The sequence below is a fragment of the Globicephala melas genome, chromosome 3, assembly GCF_963455315.2.
Source record: "Globicephala melas chromosome 3, mGloMel1.2, whole genome shotgun sequence".
Taxonomy (NCBI): Eukaryota; Metazoa; Chordata; class Mammalia; order Artiodactyla; family Delphinidae; genus Globicephala; species Globicephala melas.
The window spans coordinates 61,937,585-61,959,512 of record NC_083316.1 but is presented as its reverse complement, the minus strand read 5'-3'; the positions used below and the strand labels follow the sequence as shown (position 1 = coordinate 61,959,512).

The window sequence follows — 21,928 nt, the reverse complement described above, 5'->3', positions numbered from 1 at the left end:
CTAGATGTTTAGATTGTTCAATGTCGCTTATGTAAAGATTCCCATGACTCAATTCCTCTTAGAAGTTAGTGCCAGGAAAAAGTTTGCCTAACTTAAGAACAGCTATGATGTTTTTGCCAGACCATGAGAACTATATTATTCATTGTATGTCGTTCTTGTCTTGACTCTTGGAAGCCCAGAGCTAAATTTAATGTTCAACTATGTTAATCCAGGACCCCGGCAAGAGGATCTCTTACCTCCTTCTGTTGTTTTTAATAACAAGTTACTCCAGGGCCATTTGGAAGTAGGTAGAGTACATGTTATAATCCATAATTCTAAATATTTTTATTATCCATAGAAAATAATATATATTCTAACTCTAGCACTGTGTTAAAATAGGGTGCCCGACAGTTGCTAGTTTTATAGATATACATGTTTATGCTCCTTGTTTCCAGAAAGAGAATTGTAAGAGAAAGAAAAAAGAAAAACAAGTTTCTTATAGGCCAAGTTTTCAGATTGGAGATTAGGTTTTTTTCAGTCTGGGTTATATTAGGCACAAGTATCCTCTTCACAATGCAAGAAAACAGCAGGAATTTCCTCAAATTCTCATCCTGGCGTTGCTATTAAAACAGGATGAATATTTTCCAAATTTCATTGTAGGTACTAGTGAGGGTAATAGTAAAACCTTACCTATTAGAGGTTTTGAGAGCAACACATAATTCATAATCGAAAACATAAAGCACAAGTCCGGGACCAGATGCACAGCATTGTTCTTATAAAGGGCTACGGCATGCTTTCTCGTGGTGGTTTTATGTGTGTCATGAATACTGTAAGACAGATAATCCCCCAAGCTTCTTTGTATTTTGTACCTCTTCCAGAGAAAGGTTTGTAATCCAGGAAAATGTCTGCAGGTGAAGATTCAGAGTGAATAAAAGTTCAGGGAATTGAGTCTGCCAGTAACATATTATTGAGCAGCTAAGAATGTTGCAGAATTTGCATGCAACTTATAAAATAATATTGCCATAAAACATTCTCTCATATGGAAATTTCCACCTCACTTCACGGTAAGCTCACCTGGATGAGGGCCAGATACATTTGTTTATGGCCGTGATGACATAATAGGAGGAAATAAATGAAGCACCTTCTTGGGTTTAGCTTTGCCAGAGTCACATGAAGTCTAGTTCTGGAACTAGAGGCAGGAAATTTGACGATTCCTTTAGGAGAAGTCAGTGGCAAATTAAGACTATTGCTTCGTTGATAGAAGAAGGGAAGGCCTGGAGGTAGATACTGTGGCTGGAAGGTAAAAGTGGTTGACAACCCTCAATTTCTTCCAGAAGAGAGCAAATGCCCAAAGTTCAGCACTCTTATTTCTCTCGTGACTTAGCTGTGGTGTATTTTCAGGGCCATGTTTCTCCTTGGCTTGAGTGTGGACAGTGTCCTTCACAGATCCGTGAGGGAAAAGGAAGTCTTTTCTACAGTTCATTGAGATTTCATCAGGAGCCCATGGCTGACTTGGTCCTACTGCCATCCCTTTATGGGATTATTGGAAAATCCTACATGCTCATCTGCACTTGTAGTATTTGTTCTCAGTTGGAGACATTTTGCTATCCTCATTCAATAGATTCAACAGCACCTTGGTAATGGGGGGAAATTTCTTTTGTATTTACAGGCTTAATTTTCACCCTTGACTTAACTGTCAGCTGGAAGCAGAAATCGAGATATGACATTACTAAGTCCATTGGAGACTTTGGCCAGGTCATTGCTATGGCCCAAAGGGTGGCTTCTGTCTCACATAGATCAGAGAGCACTAATTTTAATTGACAGAGCCCTTTTAATTCAGTAGAGCCCTTCAAAATTGCCTTTTATCAACATGTACTTGTCAAGGAAAATGGATTCTTAGAATTTCAGATGGCTTCTTTGTATAATTCGATCCATGGAATAAAAAGACAGAATGAAAATTTTTAAGAGAGTGATTTTTCAGAGGACCCCAAGTTGGTAAACTATAATTTTGCTAGTTTCCTTGAAGAGATTCTCAGCTTAAATTGTTTCATTTTTTATGTGATCTTCAAAAGACATGGATTTTCAAGTTTGTGTCTAGCACTGAAATCCTATGATCACAGTTTTAGGAAACAGCAAGCTCTCAGAATGGGGGTGGGGGGGCTGGTTCTGAGTGTAGATTTTTATGAAGATGAAGAGACAAATTTAAAGCTAATCAACGAAATAGAGTTATTTGTAGTGAGGTGGATGGACCTAGAGTCTGTCATACAGAGTGAAGTAAGTCAGAAAGAGAAAAACACATATCGTATCCTAACACATATATATGGAATCTAAAAACAAAGGTTCTGATGAACCTAGGGGCAGGAGAGGAATAAAGATGCAGATGTAGAGAATGGACTTGAGGACACAGGGAGGGGGAAGGGTAAGCTGGGATGAAGTGAGAGAGTGGCATGGACATATATACACTACCAAATGTAAAATAGATAGCTAGTGGGAAGCAGCTGCATAGCACAGGGGGATCAGCTCAGTGCTTTGTGACCACCTAGAGGGGTGGGATAGGGAGGGTGGGAGGGAGGGAGATGCAAGAGGGAGGAGATATGGGGATATATGTATATGTATAGCTGGTTCACTTTGTTATACGGCAGAAACTAACACACCATTGTAAAGCAATTATACTTCAATAAAGATGTTAAAAAATAAAATAAAGTTAATCAATATTCAGTATGCTGACAATCATAAAAATATATCCAATGTATCTGTCACAAATGCATAGTTTATTTACATTCCAGATTCATACTCAGAATAGGATAAAAAGTGTTCACACATGAAAAATATCTAGCTTTGTTGATGCCAGTTACACTAGGTGGGGTATAATGTTCAGAGAAATGAGTGATCTGCACAGGCAGGTAAGTTCAGAATCACAACATTTTAGCCAGGCACCACTGTCATTTTACCTTATGACCCACTGGCTCATAATTATTTTCTCCCAAGGTCTCCTTGTCATCTGACCAAACATTGTAGGTACCCTTTAATTTCTTATAATTTCCTCCTCACTTATCTCCCAGTAAATATTTCTTGAACATTTGGCTGAAGCCCACGATAGAGGCCGCGTTCACAATAACCCGAAGTTCCCGCTATTGTTCTTTCCAGAGAACTTAGCAGGCACTCTCTTCTTGAACTACACCGTTTAGCCTCTCTCTCCTTCTGTCCTCCCTCCCCTGCCCATGCCTACTTTCTTGCTTCCTGTTAAGCATAATTTATCTACACTTCAGATCCAAATGACCCTATCTGGGGATACTTGCTTTGATTTTAGTCCAAATAGCAACAAACGTGGTCCTGAAAAAAACTTTCTTGATTTCCCAGGTGGTTCTTCTGTGAATTCAGTAACACAAGGTATAAAATGGGTGTAAACTCCCTTTTTTACATATTCCGGTAGGTATTTTCTGTGTCAGACATTGCAAAAGATACACAGATATGAGGCTTGACTCTAGCCCTCAAAGAGACTAAAATGTAGATGAGGCATCAAGTTACATAGATATGAAACATAATGCAACTCAATAATATGGATCATCCTGTGATGCCATGTTCAAGTTCCCACCGTCCAAGAGGGCAGACATTTTTGTGTTTCTCTTTATTCACCGATGCATTCCCAGTGCCTGAAACAGTCCCTGGCATATAGTAAGTGCTCAACAGATGTGTGGAATGAAGTAGAATCTATTTTCTAAGCATGGAATTCAGTACAGTACAGTCTACTCTGTTACCAGCATGTTTGTGTAATGAAAGCATGTGTAACAGAAATTAACTCATTCATGACTGATATGTAAGGAAAAGATATTAGTAAAATGCAGTGGTTACGTTGGTTCATATACAATTGTTGCCAGCACCTTAATATTCTGCACCATCAAGAAACAGCAGCTGCAAACAAAACACAGCAGAATGCCAGTTGGGGAGGACACACAGTACTATGCCCGATGTTCATTCACTCTATGTTCTTTCTCTTGGATTGTTTTGACCATGAGCTCTAACTTGGGAGGGGTGAATTCACCTCTTACTTGTACATTTTGTGCTTATCTTCCTAACTCAGCAGCCTCAAACAACTCTCCTTCCAATCTCTTCATCAGTTCCTTCCATCTTTTTATAAAGGTAAAGTCCTATATTTATATTTACTGTAATATTTATTAGGAATTGAACGTGGCTCTTAAACTCTGCTAGCATGTTTTTTGGAATGGTTACTGTTTTTGCTGGTGCTCTGGTTGCAGTGTTACATAACTTCTGAGTTGTTTGTTTCTTATCCTATTTCCCCCATAAGCTTTGTTATTTCTAGTGCATGATTTCAAAAGTGGGAAGATCACACACATCCTTTTATAGAAGAAATGTTGTACTACAAACTTCATTTTCAACGAAGATAAGTGGGATTTGGCTGTGGGAGAAGATGAAAGACAGCATTCCAGTTCTGGCAAGAGCATCACCACCTCCCATGTTTCATACAGTATGGAACCTTCGGGGGGCGGGGAGGATCCCCCCACGCTGGTGAGAGTGCCAGGCTCCAAGGAGTGGGTAGGTGGATGGCTTTGAATGGAAAAGTTTTTAAGTAATTCATAATTTTCTGTGGCAAAGTGCCTCCTAGAGCTTCTAGAACAGGAAGTAGCCTGTCAAAGCGGTGTTCTAGAACCATTAGCGTGCAGGCTAGGCGTGTGCAGATGGATGCCAGTACAACGAGGGACAAAGCAGGGAACCAGGGAGGAGGTCACTGAAGCTATGAAGTCCCGAATCAGTGAGAATCAGGAAGGTGGCAGTGGATTTGGAAAGGACGGGGCAATTGGAAGGACCTTAAAGAATCAATGGGAGCGGCTATTGGCAGTGGAGGAGAGAGGCCCCAAACTGACCGCTAGGGTCTGAGTTCACGCGACTAGTGGCTACAGGTGACCCAGACGAGAGGCTGAGAAGCTGGGGACAGGAGCAAGTTTGCCAGGAAAAAAAGACAAGAAGGGTTTGCTTGGCTAAATGCTGCGTCCCGACGTTGAAATCACAAGGAATCTTGTCACCTTAATCTGTGGCCATTTAACTCTGGGTTCTTTGCTCCCCCCACCCCGGGGGCGGTGGGGGCCAGTTAGTGAGTCCTCTCTCTGGGCAAAGATGCCTTTCCAGACTATTAGCTAAAGTGCCTTAGAAATTCACCCCGAAACATATTTTAAGTTCAGGGGAAGATGTTTCAGGATCCCAAGCAATCAATTTACGTATATTCTTTGCGGCTGTTCGCACTGAGTTTCCTTTCTTAGAGACTCTCAGGGCGAGGAAATTTACGTCCGGAGCCTCGACTCCGGGCGAGGAAGGCGAGGATGGGGGTCCAGACACCCCCAGCCCACCCTCCCGCTTTGGATTCTCCAGGACCAGCGGGCGGACATTCTTCCCGCTCGGGCCCCGCCTGGGGAACCGCTCCGGGCGCTGCCGAGCACGCTCTCCGCCGAAAGAGTCCGGGCTCTCACCCCCGACTCCGACTTCGCCGTTCCCCGCCTCCCCGGCCGGGCGGTGCGCGCTCTCCGGGCTCCGAAGACGATTTCCCGGAACTGTGCTCGGAGGTTCCCCCGCGCGGCGCGGGGGACTCTGGCGGGACTCCGGGAGACGCTGCCGCCGCCCGGCGGGCGCAGAGACCGGCTCCCAGGCCCCCGGGCCTCCACCCCTCCTCTCGGGGATCCCCTGTCGCCCACACCCTCCCGGGCCCCGCAGGACACTCCCCCCGGAGGCCGGGCCTCGTCCGCCCGCCCCCGCCGCGTCCCAGGCCGCCCGCCCCGCCCCGCGCGCCGCGCCGGGAGAGCCCCGGGCCCCGACCCCTCCCCCCGACGCCGCCCGAGAGCGGGACGCGGCGGCGATGGTGACTGGGCAGCGGCGCGGGGCCGGGTCCTGGGCAGGGAGGCTCGGCGGCCTCTTTCTTTCTCTGCCCCCGCCCCTCTTTCCCCTTCCTGCGTGCTAGCCCCGGCAGCGGCCGAGGTCGGCGCTCTCTCCTCGCCTCCTCTTCTTCCTCCTCCTCCTCCTCCCCTGCCCGGGGACCCTCTCCCCTCCCTCAATCGCCCCCTCCTCTCGCCGCCTCCTCTCCTCTCCCCTCCCCTCCCTCCTCCTCCTTCCCCGAGTGGCCGGCCGGGCCAGAGAAAGAGAGACCGAGAGAGAGAGAGAGACAGAGGTGGCTGCGAGGAGGCGTAACGGTAAGCCCCGGCTTGGGGAAGGCTGCGGGCTCGGAGCCGGGATCGCCGAGCCGGGACCGGCTGAGTTGAGGTCGCCGGGCCCGCGCGCTCTGCTGAGGGAAAGCCCGCAGCCTCCGCCAGGTAGGGCGCCCGGCGCGGGGCTCGCGGAGCCGTCGGCGACCAGCGGAGTCCGGGTTGCGTGCGCGGCGGCCGGCGCGGGAATTTCTTCCAGGCGCCCGAGGAGCCCGAGGGGAGGGAGGACCGGGCCGGGGAGGTGCTGGCGGGACGGGTGCTGGACGCTGGGAACGGGAGGGAGCGCCGCTTCGGCTCTGGTCGCCGTGGTCGCCCGCAGCAGAAGTGGAAAAAAGTTGTGCCTGGAAAGACGATTTGCCGGGAAGCCGGCGCGAGCCCAGCTCTCTCGCCACAGCCGGCGGACTGCGACCGGCGCTCGGGTCCCGGGCGCAGCTTGGCGCGGGGCTCAGCGCGCCTGGTACCGCGCCCGGGGGCCGCCCCGCGGTCGCCCCCGCGGGGCCTGGTCTGTGGCGTGTGGGTCACGCCGGCCACAGACGTCAGCGGCTTCTCAGATCTGGGCTGCATTTTTGTGGGCAGCGCAGGGATTGGGGGTGCGGGCTGGAGGAGGAGGAGGTGGGCGTGGAGTGGGGAAGACCACATCTGGCCTGAGTGGGTTGAACCCAAGGGATGGGGTGAAGGACGGGGGGGGGGACTCTGTGTTTCCGGACGTTTTTTAGGCACAGAGTTGTGTGTGTGTCCTTTTTCCTCTTTCATTCAGCGGTCTGGTGTCCTTTGAACTCTGAAGGGCGAAAGCATTTTCTTCAATCCTGTTCACCTTTTCTCCCGTTTCGGGAGGGTCGTGAGTTTTATGAGAATCCTTGAGCTGTTTCCTCAGTGGGAGTAAAGTCTCACCCCCCATCCCACCCCCACCCTCACTCCCACCTGGGCCATTTCCTGTATTTAGCGCGTTTTCTACAGTGTGTGCGTTCCTGTAGGTTGCCATCAGCGACCCACAAGTAAAAGGAGAGCTTCTGTCTGAAATCGCAAAGCGGCCTCTGTAGACGTGTGTGTGCTGGAGCCCGAGCGGGGAGAGGTGTGGGCGGGAGGGAGAGGGGGGAGCTGTTAGAGCCTGGTGCGGAGAGTTAAACCTGAGTAACCGAGTTCCGAGGGACGTTTCTCCTCCGCACGTTGCTTTTGCTTCGCCCATTCGCCTGAGAGAGCTCCACCCGCGCCAGGTTTAAGCGATGATGGATGCGAATTTCTCTGGCGTTGCTCTTTCCCGGATATTCCTCTTTTCTACTGGTCCTCTTTAAAAAACGACTTCTCCTTTTCAAATGTAAGAGATAGGGAACACATGCTGGTGGGGAGATTAAATGTTTTTACAGATAGGGAAAAGAAAACCCAAGATTCTCATTTCTTTTTGCTGTCATACTGTGATAGACTTGTTATTAATCTTTGTCAGAGATCTGATTCTGATGAAATAATATTGGAGGAGTTTGAGGTAATACCAGATAAAACCCAACGTCATGATAATATTTTTCCTAAGTGGTCACACAGGGAGCAGATAGTGTGGATTGTTGTGGTGTGTTTGCAAAGGGTGCAGCAAACATTTTTTTGCCAGGAAAAAAGACATTGTGTGGTGTAGGAGTTGATGGGGTTAGGGAGGGGAAATCATTTGTCTTCAGAGCAGTCCAATTAAGAAGAATAATTACACTGCAAATGAACATTCTTGAATATAATATAATTTGAGTCGTGAGACATGAACCAGTAATTTGTCTATAGGAGGGAAAATGAATCTTTGTGGATTAGAGAAAAACGGTGCCTTCTGGAAAAAGTAATATATGCTCTTTATGCATGTGGGTGGGCTCAGATGTGTGGACTGACGAATTAAAGAGATTTTACTGCATGTAGTGTTTGGGCAAGGCAGGGAGGAAAAGTCCATAGTAGGAGAAGATAGAAAATATATAGAAAAGTATCCATTTTTAATGGACAACACATACAACTTCTCAACTTCTTTATTGCAGAGAATTGACAAAATAGGAGACCAAAATGTAGGAGACCCAAAATTGGGACTGTTGAGTTTCCAGAGGTGTCATTTACTACCTAAACCTGGGACAAGTTACTTAATTTCTCTCAGCCTTGGTTTCTGTGTCTGTAAAATGATGGCAATAAAGTTCAAGTCAAAGAATCACCTGGAAGGTTAACTATGATTATGTACTTTTGCATAGAACTTAGGGTGGTCCCTCATGCTGGGTAAGTGCTCAGAAAATGTTGATGATGGTTGTCAAGTATTTCAAATGCCTGGGAGAGAGCAGTGCCATTCAGAGAGCCGGGCTGCAAGGGGAGCTGACTTTGAGCGACTGCTGATTTTAGGTCGGCCGATGGTCGACCCTTAGTTGAGGCTGTCCCTGTGCCCACAGTAGCCCACACTCAGAAATATTTGATCTTTCTAGAACTTGTAGGCTGCATCTTTTTGGCCCCTCTAGTCAGCCTTTTCTGGGACTCCAGCTGTGGGGAGTGTGTAGTGCAGGCTCCGTGTGGGTCTGAGGACCTGAGCACAGGTGTGGCCTGTAATTCCCAGCCTCACTGCCCCCTTGCAAAGGCACCTTCTCAGGTTCCAGGTCCCACCAAAGTCAATATCGACATTTTATTTAAGAAAAAAAAGAAAACTTGAGTGGTGGACGTGGTGTCTCTCTTGGGAATTTTAAAGCAGTGTTTTCTCAGTGTTTACTGCTCTTAGAAAAATACAAATAGTAAGCAAATACCTGATCTCTAGAATTTATTCCAAAAAGCACCTTTATAGTATGTCTTGGGGTTAATGGAACATTGCCCAGTTTTTCCTAAGGTTGTACCTAGCTGCAGAATGAACAAAAGGCATTCTTAGCAAAACAGTAGTTTTTGGAGCTGGGGAACTATGCTGTATATTTCTTTTCTAATCTGGGAGGAATGCCTGTTTGCTCATTCATCCATTCTTTTATCCAGTCATTCAGCAAATACCCATGGAGCCTCTTCCATGGGCCAGGCTCTGTTCTGGCCTCTGGGAGCATAGCAAGAACCAAGAGTAGACCTCTCCACTCACAGAGCACTCATTCTAGTTGGAGAAGCAAACTCTGTGTGCGAAGGAGCTCCATAAACCCAAGAAGCTCTCTTTTTTGTTTAGAAGTGCCTGCGCTGGGAGAGCAGCGTGCTGGGCGTGCTTCTCTTCCACAAGCCAGCCAGCTTGGAGGGAAGTGATCTGGCTGGGGGTGGTGGCCGGGGCCTGCTGGTCCTATGGGTCCTCCACAGGGAGAAGGAAGAAGGGGGAGCCTGTTTCTTTCTGTGCTTTATAATAAAGCATGTGTCCTGTTTGAGTAGAATCACCAAAGTGCCATGAGAACAAATGGGTTTTTCTCCGAAGTGAGACTTCACAGCCTTAGAAAGGCAAAGAAGGAATCAGAGGTCAGATCTGATCATCAGCTTATAAAACCCAGATTGTGCCCAGGGAAGAGTCTGGTCTAGTACTTAAAATACTGGACCCTTTGCTGTAGGAGGCGGGCGCGAGAGTAAAGGGCAGAGTGGAGACTTAGTCCCTCAAGGTTTTTTTTTCCCCATTACTTTTAAGGTTACAGTAATACCTGGTACAGTAAGAATGCATTATGTTTGGAGTCTAGAAGGGTCGAAATGGTATAAGGTCAACAGGGCACTGAGAGTAGCTGTTTGGACTAGAGGCAGCGTGGTGTAGGGAAGTCCCTGAGGGTGCTGAGCTGGGGAGTCTGAACTTCATCTCGAAACCTGTGTGGAAGATGGGGAACTTGCAGCAGGTGATTGACCTGATCATATTGTGCTTTAGAAGGAACTCGAGGTGGGCTCGGTGACAAGGAGGCCAGGGCCGGGGATAGCAGGTGAGCCAGGAGGTTAGTACAGGAATCCCGGTGGGACTTGGTGAGGGAGAGCAGGAGAGACCTGGAGAGGCTGACCGCACTTCCTCGGTCATGTCCCATGGGTGGGCTCTTAGTAAGAGGGAGTCCAGGGTGACTGGAGTGGGTCATGGCGCCTTTCACTGAGTTAAGCAGCTATGGGAACCGCAGTTTGGGGAGATGGTGAGGAGTAACGAGTTCAGTTGAATCCACAGCTGAGTTGTGAGGCGCCCAGGGAGAGATGCCCAGCAGAGCATTGGATCCACAGGCAGGAAGAGAGGTCTGGAGCTGGAGGTGAAAGATGGAGTTATTTTTACAGTAGCAGCAAGTGGTTGGCTGGTCTCTTGAGGTTTACTGAATAGTGCTTAGGGTGAGAGTAATCTGTGTCCTTGTAACTGAATTTTTCTCTTTCATCCTTTAAACGGGACTAATGGGGTAATCAAGCCCCTGACCCTGGCCTTCAGTGATCAGACTCTTACTGGTGTTATTTTGCCGACTTGTGAGACCTGTTTATTGTTTTGAACTGAGATAATTTAGAGGAATGTACATAGAATGGCTCTGAACATTTTTTGTGTGTTTTTTTGCGGTACGCGGGCCTCTCACTGTTGCGGCCTCTCCCGTTGCGGAGCACAGGCTCCGGACACGCAGGCTCAGTGGCCATGGCTCACGGGCCCAGCCGCTCCGCGGCATGTGGGATCTTCCCGTGTCCCCTGCATCGGCAGGCGGACTCTCAACCACTGCGCCACCAGGGAAGCCCTGAACATTTTTAATAGCTAGGATGTACAACTGATAAAATTGATCCTCCTCCACCCCTGACACATTCGTATTCTGGACAGACTGTGTTCTTCCCCGAATTCCTAAATAGAAACTCTAATCCCCATTGTGATGGCACTTGGAGGGGGCACCTTTGGGAGGTAATTAGGTTTAGATGAGGTCATGAGGGTGGAGCCCCCATGATGGGATTAGTGTCCTTCTAAGAAGAGGGAGAGAGTCTGGAGCATGCTCTCTTCACCATGGTGAGACTGTGGCCATCTGCAAGCCAGGAGGAGGGCTTTTCCTAGGAACCCAGTCTGTAGGCACCTTGAGAACTTGTACTTGGAGAACTAGTGTTTTCGTTTCCACCAGGGACAAGGCTTATCTGCCTTCTTTTTTGAAGTTACCATATGGCCCTCAAGGGGCTGTTAATTTGAATTTCATTCATTTGTGGAATAAAAAACGTGTGCAAAGTAGGCCCCAGTGAATGCCTGTTAAAGGGCAGACATGCTATTTGATTTGTGTACAGCCTTACTCCTCTTACTGTTGTGGATTTAGGGTACGGCCAGTGGGAATTATTAATCATCGTTAGTCTGTGTAACCAGCAATAATGCCTCGCCTTGCTCTTGCCTGCCTAACTGATCTGCCATTGAAAGGAAAACTGGTAGCCTAGACAGACTGCAAGGATGTAGGCTAAAATTCTGACTGGTTATTTTAGACTCGTGGGGTTACAGGTGACTGTTTTCTTTACTTTTCTGCTTTTCAGATTTTTTTAAAGTAGATGTTACTTAAAAAACCAGAACAAAACAGTTGTTGGTGTTTTCTTCCATTCTTTTTTTGTGCAAAACTGTATCAGCAGTTTTGGCCACAGCACCATACACCTCCTTACATCTGTGCTACGTCCATGGCAAAGCAGGTCTCTGTCTTTAAAAAGACTTGAAATTCCTATTTGTTGTAAATGTAGTTGTGGAGGAATGTAACCAGGCCTGGGTCCTGTGACCCAGAGCCAGAATGGGGCAGCTTCCTCCCAACAATAGGGAAGGACCCACTCCTTCCTGTCGGTACGCTTTATATGTTTTCATAAACACTGTTAAGTGTGATCTGAGAGGTGTTTCACTTCTATATCTAAATGTGTAAACATCTGTCAGATTGATATGTACCTAATTAAATATCTATAAATATATATATAAATATACTATACTCACATGTAAGTTTTTTTTTTTTTTCTTGTTTTCAGTTGTTTCAGTGTTCAGTAGAACTCAAACCAGCATTGAGATCTTAAATATCCCTTTAGCATCAACCTCCCCACATTCCCGGAAAATTAGAGGGACTCTCTTTCCTCTACTGATTCTATTGTTCAGCAATTTCTCTCTTTCCACACTGAGCTGTGTTGTCAAGGGCACCTGGAGTTCAAGCTTCCTTTCTCCTGGGGCAGGCTGCAGTTGGGCTGAATTTCACATGTTGTTTTCCAGTTTTGAGGCAGTTAGCCAGTTGTTTAAAGATGCCTGTAACTGCATAGACAGTAGCCACATTTAATCTTTAGATAAGTGGTGCATGACACACTTATTACTCAGGACAAATTAACCTCTTAAAAATTTATAACTTTTCTCTCACCCATAGGGATCAAGTTTTCTGAAATTAAAAATAATAGACTGGCCAGTCTCACAACTACAGACTTCACCAGTAATTGGTGTTTTTGTGTTTGTAAATGGCTACCCTTTGTATATGAAATATACACGTAAGGAAAAAAAGGCTCACAACTTGAAAAACAATCTAAAAATCATTTTTTTTTTTTTTAATGGCTAACTGTCCATTCCTAGGTGATTCTGCACAGGGAAGTATGTCTAAACAGATATTTACTCTGTCATTTGCTCATTCTTATTGTAGCCATTTCAGGGCTTTTCTGTGCTGGAAGCTCATAATTTACCAACCTGATTACCTTTCTGCACAGATCCATGCTGTATTATGCAGCCTAGGATGCCAGCTTACACAGGTGACTATAGGTCTTTTGGGTCTGAATCCTTTTGGTAAATGGGTTGCTTAGGTTGTCTTGTCTTTTTTTTTTTTTTAAATGTGTTTTTTCCAATTTGTGCTTGGGTCTGTTGTTCTTTTCTTGATTAGTAAAGAAAAGGCAGCATTAAAGGGAGCTAAGCTGATGTGGGGAATGTTTAAACTATAATCCAAAGCCAAAAAGAACGGTAGCCGGGTGCAGAGGCCATACTGACTAATAAGAACACAAGTGGTGGTAGTGATGAAGCGATGGGACAGGTTGTGTATACACCTGTGTGGACAGGTGGCTGGGGGACTGTTGAGGATAGTCTGGTCAGCTGTGCTACACAGGGACCACTGTTCCCCTTGGTCTGGAAACTAGACTCATGGACCCTAAGTATGTTAGCTTTCTTAGCAACTACATTAGTCAACAAAACTTAATGTTTTAAAAAAGTTTTGAACATTTTAAAACAAGAACTGTCGTCAGGTTAGATTTCCTCTAGCTTACATATGTGTATTTGATTTTTAAAATCTTGGCCGTAGAACTTCCCACTTCTTCCTGTCAAATGTCAGCTTTCTCATCCAGGTGTGTGTTGTTCAGCCCATTGGGATGATTTTGAATTCTCCCCAGTCATCTGTCATGTCAGCCACCCCTCTGGGCTGAGTACTGTTCTTCAATCCATTCTGCTCACCAGTCATCCACGTTCCTTGAGTCCTTTTCTGCCGCTGCTCTGTTCAGCCTCTCCAGTCATTCTCCTATTAGTAACCAGGGACGTGTCAGCCTTTGCAGGCAGCTAGAGAGCAGAGGGTTGGCATCTGTGCCACGATACCCGAGGAAGCTAATCATACTCGTGACCTCGACCTCATTAACATGGTGCTGGCGGAGAGCGAGCCAGCGTTCCGTAGTATTGTTTGACTTTGGATCTTCTCTACTGATTTGTGCTCGTGGGGTGCACGTTCCTGCCCGCTCAGGGAGCCTGATAGGTAGAGGAGCTGGAGGAGAATGTGAGAGACGGTCAGTACTTCCCGCCTCCTTTCAACTCCCTAAGGTGGGGCTTTGGATTGTCAGCTGTCACTGGGCCCCCGCTGATGGTGGTTTGGCTCCAAGACAAAGCAAGTCTGAGAAGACTTGTGTAAGGATTCTGAGGGAAGAAGGCCTCTTAGAGTGTTCGGTCGCAGTGGGTGAGCTGGTGAGCTGGTGGCTGTACAGGTGGGCTGAGAGGCTCCCCGTGGTGGCGCTCTCCGTGCCTTAAAGCAGGGCTTCTCATGCTGGAAGGTGCACAAGAATGATCTGGAATCTTGTGAAATGGCAGATTCTGATGAAGCAGGCCTGGGCTTACGCATAGGCTCCCTGTGAGGCTGGTACCGCTGGTCCTGTGGAGCAAGGCCTCACATAGACTGGGACACGACTGAGGCTACGGATGAGTCAGCCGGAGACTCAGACGTGTAAAGGCTGACACCAGGAGGGCACCTGCAGGGTCTGGTTTAGAGTTTGCTGCCTGCTCCTTGGGGCTGTCTTTATTGGGATAACCCTGAGGGCTCTCAACCCTGTCACTGCCATTCCGGCCTATAACAGCCCCAAGGAGCAGCTGTGCTCGGGGATTCCCTTCCATCCTTAGGGCAGGGAGGGAGGTCTTCCAGGTGGAATATGGTTAAGCTAAAGGGAGAGGTTTTGTTTTTGCTACATTTTAATCAAATTGACTTCCTCATTACCTGATGATTATATTCCATAATTTTAACTACTTAAAGAAGGCTCTGACTTCCTCCAGTTAAGCCTGCCTTTTCACACATACCCTATCACTTTGAAGTTATGTGACTGCAATGTTTTAAAAAGTTACATATTGTTTCCTTTGGAACGTTGTTTCTGAAACTTGCCTGACCCTCTGCTGGGTGCTGGTTAGACCTGTGTGTTCTCAGACCCTGCCCTGGAGTTTTGACTTCATAGGTTTGGTGTGGGTCCTGGGAATCTGAATTTTTTAAACAAAGTGTCTGGATGGTTTTTATAATTGGGCATGTTCTAGAAACACCATTTTCGAGAAACATCAATTTAGAAACCTGTCCATCTGAGCCTGTGTTATCAGCCATGTCTGAGGGGCACCCTTACCTGTTCTTTTCTTGGCCTCTTAGACTATACTTGGTTGTGAAGGGCTGGCTTTTGTCCCATTGGACCCACTTCAATTTTTATCTTGACTCATGTTTTCATTCTTACAGAAAGGCTCTTTTTTTATCTTGGATGGGACCAAATCAGAGTCCCTTGTCAACAGTGTAAGAGCCAGTTCTGAAGCCGTTATATTTAGGAAGGTTTTACAGACACTGATTATTAAGTGCTTTGGGGCATTCTTGGAGATACTGGGCTGTACGCTTTGGGCCTCTGCAGAGAAAGGTATGTCTTGAGGCCGACTTCTCCCACTCTCTCCCCTGCTTGGGTTCAGACACTGGAGATAATATTAGCGTGTCCCCTTCCTAAGTAAGCGCCGACCAGAAATGGTTGGAGAAGGGATCCTCATCCTCCAGAGGCTGTGTGGTTCTGACACAGGTGAATTGACAGATGGAGGAGATGGACTTGCACGTCATTGTTTCAACATTTACCTCCATTTTTACAAATGCAGGATCCATCTCACCTCCATCCTAGGAGGTGGAGGTGTTTTTATAAGCTGACACTTACGAAACAAATGAAGTGGGAAGTGGTCAGTGTGATGGGATTGGAGGAGTATGGAAGGGGCTCTGTAGCGAAAAGCTGGAATTCACTTATTGTTGTGCCTAAAATTTTACCATTAGAGGAATTTGGGTGAAATGGTTCTCTTTAAACCTGTTATTCAACATGTAAGCATCCGTAGAACAGGGACTACATTAGCTACTTAGGACTTAACAGGAAGAATTTCATAAAATGCCAGCAAAGATCAGGGTATGAAGAGAGTGGACTTTGATGGGTGAAGTGTGGGCACTGTGAGGTCAGGGCTGGGGCAGGGCCACCGAGGATAGCTCAGATGTCCGGAGGAGCCCAGGATGCCTGGTGGTGGGGGGCACTAGGCAGAACTAATTCTCATTCACTTAGTGTGTGTGTGTGTGTGTGTGTGTGTGTGTGTGTGTGTTTGCACGCGCACGCTGTGTAATAGGGGATTTAATATCTTTGATGATGCATATGGCATACTTCTTTCTATCTAGTGTGGCCATTTCACATATACCTGACCAGTTGTAATGAAAAGCCAGGTGATCTAGATATGAAAGTTAAGGTTAAACACCGTAATTGTGCTTGGGATTATGTTGCTCTTTTTTTTTTTAGTCTATTTAATTTTGAGAGAGAAGCTCAGGAAATGATCCAGTTTCTTTACCTGCTTATCAGGAGAACTTGGCCAGCAGCAGAAACCTTTCCTTCTCCACTAAGGGCCTTTTCCCAGTCAGTTTTTTTTTTTTTTTTTTTTTTTTTTGTGGTATGTGGGCCTCTCACCGTTGTGGCCTCTCCCGTTGCGGAGCACAGGCTCCGGACACGCAGGCTCAGCGGCCATGGCTCACGGGCCCAGCCGCTCCGCAGCATGTGGGATCTTCCCGGACCGGGGCACGAACCTGCATCCCCTGCATCGACAGGCGGACTCCCAACCACTGCGCCACCAGGGAAGCCCTCCCGGTCAGTTTTGAGGAGGGCTTGACTCTTCTGAGACCTCATGCCACCTAGAAAGTGCTTTAGGGTCTCTCATAGCTGAAAAAAATATTTACATTTTAAAGAATTTCTCAGCTCTTAGCTGGCTGAAAGAAACTCTGAACTTGGCCATTCTGGTGTCCAGCTGAAGCTTGTCTGAGTGGTCTAGGGTGTTTTCAGAATAGCGTGGAGATGGTGGGGAGAGTCTTTTTGCCACTGCTTGACGAACAGAGAAGTTACACACAAGTACATCCCAGGGACCACAACTCTGGGAACTTTTACAAACTGACCCACTCCAGAAAGAAACTTTACCCTTCAATGAAACCACGGGAGCTTTCTGGATGGCTTCATTGTTTCTTTTCTGGAGTGGTCAGATTCTGTATCTGAGGGGGAGGAGAAACATTGTCCCTGTTCCTGAAGCTGGAGTTTCCTTTGTCTATTCTGAAATAAAGGAGGGCCACAGAAAAGGATGGGGCATTTCTTAGGGAAATGAAATTCTCCCGAAGTACTACATCCCCACTCCAGAGGTGGGCCCGTGTACTCTTCCCCATGGTCCACAGGGCTAGCATCATTTCTAAGTATCGATAAAAACAGCATTGTGTGGACTTCCCTGGTGGTCCAGTGGTTAAGATTCCACACTTCCACTGCAGCGGGCACGGGTTCGATCCCTGGTTGGGGAGCTAAGATCCCGCATGCCTCGCGGTGCGGCCCAAAAACCCAAAAAACCAAAAAAACAAAAAAACCCACCCCCAAAAATGCTTTGTGTATTTCCTTTTAAGCATAAATGGACATCACAGTCCCTGTAGAGTGTGAGGCCTTGAGCACGGAGGTGCTGTTGGGGTATCAGGCCGGGCTATCTCTGTACCCCGTACTCTGCTCACTGCCACCCCCGTGCTGGCACTGCCCCCACTTAGTGCTTGCTGCCTTTAGGGAGCATCAGAATCACCTGGAGGCTAGTTAAAACACACTGGCTGGACCCCGCTCCCGGAGATTCTGAGTCACTAGGTCTGGGGTGGGCCGAGAATTTGCATCTCCAACACGTTCCCAGGTGGTACTGATGCCTCTGGTCTGGGGAGCACAAGCTGAGAAGCACCGTGACACCAGGCACTTCTCCACCTTCTGGAGGAGGGTGTGTTGGCACAGGCAGACTCTGCTCCTGATGGCGTGTCTGCCTGGGTGGAATCGCTTAATGCCGGAGGAACCTGTAGTTGAGAAGCTGTGGTTCACTGGAGGGAGCCCTAGCCCTGTCTTCTTATCCTGGGGCCTTCTCTCCTGGTCGTTCCCACAGAAGACCAGGGATGTGGCATTTGGGGTAGCTGAGAGGGGCATTCCTTGCCCCCTTGCAATCCCTTCTCTCTGATGTTGCAGAAAACTTTCTGGACCATGCCACTCTCCTACAGGAGACCCTTCATGGGCTTGCCATCGGCCTTAAGAGAAAGTCCAAACTCTCCTAAAACGACTGCCAGTTTCCCTCTCGGCCTCTGAAATACTCCTTTTTCTTGTCAGCTTACTATGTTCTTGCTTTCTGGGTACCCGTTTTGCTATTTCCTCTGCCTGGTATGCTCGTAGTCTGGCCACCTCTTGCTTATCAGACCTCAGCTTAGCCATCACCTGCTCTGGGGAGCTCCCTTTGACCTCTCTGGGGTCAGCTGGTGCCTCTGCAAAGGCTCCATGTCACCTTGTATTCTCCTCACTTCAGCTTCTCTCAGTTGCGTCAAGGTCATGATTACCACCCATTTACTTCTCTGTCTTTGTGGACTGTCAGCTCCCAGAGGGCGGGGAACCCATGACATGGTCATTCACATGACTCCAGGCTTGGCATGGTGCCCGGCATATCGAAGACCTTCTTGATCATTCTGTGAGATAGCTATGGCGGGGAGGAAACCAAGACACAGGTAGATTAAGTGCCTGGCTTACCATTACCCTCCGAGTTAAACACCGGGATTCTCACCCACTTCTCTGATCCAACCCCTTGGCCAAGTGACGCTGGCCAGGTTTTCTGCTTTGAGACCAAGGAGCCTTAGGCAGGGTCTGCAGGTCTCTACTGGGGCTGTTAAAAGACTGGCTATTCCAAGTTAACAGAAATGGCCCTTTCCTGTTGTTTTTCAGGTAAACTGGGAAGCAGACTCTTGAGTTCACAGCTGGCCTGTGGTTTTTGCATCTCAAGGAGCTCCTCCTCGTACAGGTAAGGGGTTGCTTCCTGGATCTGCTCATGTTCAGGCTGGTTGTGGGAAAACTCCAGCCATGCGATGCACTCTGATAACCACCCCAAGTTCTCGTGCATTAAAAAGAAAATCCTTAAATATAGGGTGGCAGCTCCTCTAAGAAAGGTGTAAAGGGACTTCCCTGGTGGTCCAGTGGGTAAGTCTCTGCGCTCCCAATGCAGGGGGCCCGGGTTCGATCCCTGGTCAGGGTAATTAGATCCCACATGCGTGCCGCAACTAAGAAGTCAGCATGCTGCAACTAAAGAAGTCCGTATGCTGCAACGAAAAGATCCTGCATGCTGCAACTAAAAAAAAAAAAAGATCCCACGTGCCGCAACTAAGACCTGGCACAGCCAAAAAAAATAAAAAAATAAAAAAAAAGAAAGGTGTAAAGTGGTTACCTGCCCCATTGAGTTATTGGGTGAAGGTGTTTATTGACCGGCCTGGCTTTCTCCTGGATGTTGCTGCCCGTCTCAGCGCCCAACGCTCTTTCCTTTTTGCTGGGCACCTTCACCTCTCCATTTGAGTTGGTGCTTTAGAATTCCTTTTCCTCATTTAAGACTCAGCCAGCATTTCACTTGTTATTTACAAACTGTCTGAAAGAGAGGGTGTTGGGAGCATAGCCTTTTCCCAGCTTTCCAGCGGAACGAATCGCTGCCCCTCTGCTGACACAGCACACTGCACGTGCCCGTGGTGAGCTTTACTTGTTTGTACACGTCTTTTCCCCTAGTGTGTGAGTTCTTTTTGCTACCATCTCCAATCTCGCATGGTTTCTGGCATGGAACAGACTTTCAGTAAATGAGTGAATGTTCATCCAAGGAGAAGAAAAAAAAAAAAAAGCGCTAGTAAACTAAACTGAGGCACAGCTACAAAGAAATGATAATGTATTCCTAAGCCAATGAGCTGATGTGTAGAGTGCCTTTTTGGGTTAATGACATGGCTGTTTGCTCACGTTACCACGGGTAATTGAGAATGCGCCATAATATGTGAAGTCGGCGGGAGTTCAGATTCTTACCACTGTTGAAAAGGATGAGAAATCAGGAGTTTTTGTGTCATTGTCAGTAAGGTGCTAACTGACAGCCTGGGACCCTGAGCCACCAGCCCCCTTGGCTGTCCCGGGAGAGACATCTGTCTGCCAGCCCCTGGGAGTCTTGGGCAGCCCCAGGATTGAACGTGTAAAACCAAATGTATGGCAGTAAGGGAGCAAACAATTGACTTGACCAATTTATAACCCAGAGGAAATAAAAATATTCCTAAAACACAGTTTAGTTTTAAATAATTTTAATAAAAGCTTTTAAATCATGCATTTCCATTTCTCCTGTAGTCTTAGTATGCTGGCATCTTTCAGAGATACACTGATTGGCTTGATGCCATTTTGCTTCATCCTGTGGGTTGGGAGTAGCAACCCCCAGGGCAATGGTTCACCTGAATCTGGAGCCAGAATGGGGCCTGGGTCCTTTTAGGAATTGGCAGTTCCCAGAAGCCAGGGTGGAGGTGGGGTGGGAGGGACTTCAATCTGATTAAAGACCACATTCACACAGGAGAATGCGGTCTTGAGTGTTTGTTCCTGCCTTTTTAAAAAAAATTTATTTATTTTTGGCTGCGTTGGGTCTTCGTTTCGGTGCACAGCCTTCTCACTGCTGTGGCTTCCCTTGTCGCGGAGCACGGGCTCTAGGCGCGCAGGCTCAGTAGTTGTGGCGCACGAGCTTAGTTGCTCCGCGGCATGTGGGATCTTCCCGGACCAGGGATCAAACCCGTATCCCCTGCATTGGCAGGCGGATTCTTCACCACTGAGCCACCAGGGAAGCCCCCGTTCCTGCCTTCTTATCCTTCCTCTACATGAACAATACCCATTGTTCAGCCTTTCCATTTGCTTTGTTTGGGTGTGTGCAGCACGAAAGCAAAGAGAAAGAAGTTGTTTTCTGGTTTCTGGGTGTGCTTTCCACAACTTAGTAGAAGTACCAGCCAACTAGTCTCACATAAAAGAAGCGGTCACGTCTCCATGGTTCTTCTGCTTGGTGCTGAGGCCCAGCCAGAGAGCTGCCTGAAGGAGAAGTTAGTGAAAGGCAAAGCAGTAGAGGAAATTTGACTCTCCCCTGACCCTGTTCATCTTAAAGTTTCGTAGGGCTTGGGTAGAGGGAGGGTTTCAGCTTTGGCCAGGGATTTCTAGTCTCCATGGACTCCATTTTGTCTATCATACTTGAAAAATAAACGAAGAAAATTACAGTTTAAAAGCCCAGATGTTAATATATGAGTGAGTTTTAGCTTTTTAGTAGGTTCTGGAATTTGAGATATTACCAACTGTCTTCTGTTGTACCATGCCTGCAGAAGCTGAGTGCAAGGTGGTGAGTATGTCTGGTCTTCATGCCGCCAAACACATGGGGAGTACTTCCCGACTGATAATAATTGGCCACTCACTGAGCTCCTAGGAGATCTCTGATTCTCTGAGCTTCTAGAAGATCTCTGATTCTCAGAGTGTCTCCTGTTTTATGATACCAATTCTAATCTGGTTAGAAAAAAAAAAGAAATGAGGCAGGTTAAGTCATCAAATTACTGAGCTGGTCCCCCTCCACTCAGGGCATCTCACACATCAGTGTGCGTTTGGGCACACTTCACAGAGCTCTCTCATTGAATCTTGACAACCCCACGTCATCCTAATTAGAAAGTCCAAGAAGTGATGTAGTTCCTGAATTTCCTTAGAGCTTCTGAACTTTGTTTTGGATTTCTAATGTGGTGTTCTTCTTTCATTCAATTGAATGTTTACTGTTTCTAAAGAACAGGTGTACTAAGAACTGCTAGTGCCCCAGCAGCAGTGAAATTGTGTATCAGGGTGCGCGAGCATGTGTGTGTCTGTGTGTGTGCGTTTGATATAGCCATTTTGGAGCCTTGGCCTTCATCCAAAGACACAGTCCAGCATGGGCCCCCTTGTATCCAGGGCAGACATTTGGGAGCAATCAGAGCAAAGGCAGCTAGCAGACACAGCAACTGGTCTGCTGGTCCCGGACTCCAGTGTCGTTAGCACGCTGGTCTCTGACCAGCCAGTTCCTTTATTGTTGAAATGAGTGGGAACTCAGATTGCAGCTGCTGACAGATACACACGCAAAGTGGCACGTCCCCCCTTAGATGTACGGTTTTCCCGGGTGAAGCCTTTATCTTCAGCTTCAGGTGAGCCTTTATCTTATCTTTCTCTTAAAGAAGAAGCAAAATCTCCAAAATCGGTTTCCAAGTTTCATTGTAAAGCTGCACCCAGGTATTGACATCTCTGGGGAAGAGTTTGCTTTT

At 47.3% G+C, this 21,928-nt stretch overlaps 1 protein-coding gene across 3 annotated transcripts in view; it reads left to right on the top strand.

The window, feature by feature from the left end:
* Positions 1-5,830: 5,830 nt before the first annotated feature.
* Positions 5,831-21,928, top strand: part of LHFPL2 (LHFPL tetraspan subfamily member 2) — a 179,646-nt gene continuing 163,548 nt past the window's right edge. The window contains exons 1-2 of one of the 3 annotated variants that reach the window (XM_030846437.2): positions 5,831-6,176; positions 18,552-18,627. The gene's annotated coding sequence lies outside the window, so the exon portion shown is untranslated. Of the gene's footprint in view, positions 6,297-18,551; positions 18,628-21,928 lie in introns of all 3 variants that reach the window. The other 2 variants (XM_030846447.2, XM_060295926.1) reach the window with 2 other exon arrangements.